Source organism: Aplysia californica, unplaced genomic scaffold (assembly GCF_000002075.1).
Source record: "Aplysia californica isolate F4 #8 unplaced genomic scaffold, AplCal3.0 scaffold00057, whole genome shotgun sequence".
Lineage (NCBI taxonomy): Eukaryota > Metazoa > Mollusca > Gastropoda > Aplysiida > Aplysiidae > Aplysia > Aplysia californica.
Window position 1 is genome coordinate 116,282 of NW_004797327.1, and position 1,217 is coordinate 117,498.

The 1,217-nt window shown below is 36.5% G+C and overlaps 1 protein-coding gene across 1 annotated transcript in view; it reads left to right on the forward strand.

Annotated features, from left to right (window-relative positions):
• Window positions 1–1,217, forward strand: part of LOC101855629 (myosin IA heavy chain) — a gene marked incomplete at its 3' end in the record, with an annotated part of 21,498 nt that overhangs the window by 3,088 nt on the left and 17,193 nt on the right.

A 1,217-nucleotide genomic window follows, 5' to 3' on the forward strand; every position in this document is an offset into this window, starting at 1 on the left:
GGCTCAACGCCTTTTATGTCCATATAAAAATACATTTACAAGTGCATTTTACCGAAAACCCTTGATTAATGGCACAAAATATGTATGTTTTCAATTTTCAAAGATTCTCAATCTATACAAGTTTCTAAACTTTGACGGCCATTTTCTCGCAAATTTTACCTAATAAAACCGGCTACTTTCAAACCCATTAATCGCAAATATCTGGAGTTTTAGTCGAGATAGACAGGTGTTTTTTTCACTGAAAGAAAGGCAAAGAAACAAACTTTACGATTATGCCTATAACTCCATATGCGCCAAACTTGATGAGCGCCAGACTCCAAGGCGTCGTGACACATAATATGCATTGTGAGGCAGCGCGATGGAATCAGGCTGTCGTCAAAATAATCAAAGTGAAGAAACGTGCCTTTTTCCGCAGGTTTGTGAATTATTATAAATTTTTTGTTTTTTGGCTCAACACCTTTCATACCCATAAAAAACTCATTTCTGTGTGGATTTTGCTGAAAAACGTTGATTAAAGGCCCCAAAAATGTAAATTTTCGGTTACCACGGACTCTTAAGCTAAGGAAATAACAAATCTTTGGCGGCCATTTTCTCACTAATTTTACCTCTGAAAACAGGTGATCCCCACCTATGTCTTTCGCAAATATCTCGACTTGTATTCAAGATAAATGGATATTTTTTTCATTCAAATAAAGACAAGTGAACAAGCTTTAAGATGATACCCATAACTCTACATGCCCCAAAATTGAAAAGAGCCTGATTCCACCACGCTGCCTCACCATTGTTTCTGATTTTCACGTTAGCGAATTATCATGTTACAGACATTTCAATATATAACTGATGGTGCCATTTCTTGTACGTTTGTTGGTGATGTTTCATGAAGGTGTTTAACGTTGAAATTCACAGATGAACAGATACCTTGAGATTGCTGTAGGAGGTAAAGTGGTATGCCATACTTTTGCATGGTTTCTAATTTTAGAAACACAGCGGGTGATTGGAGATTCTAGCGTCACCATGTAGCCGTAGAAACCTGCACCCTTTTAACATTGTTTCTATTTCAGCTAACCCTGACTGTTGTCTCTAATAATTAGATAGGTTGTGGTGAGGTTTTGGAACGGTCGGAAAAGATAGATAGATAGCTAGATAGATAGATAGATAGATAGATAGATAGATAGATAGATAGATAGATAGATAGATAGATAGATAGATAGATAGAG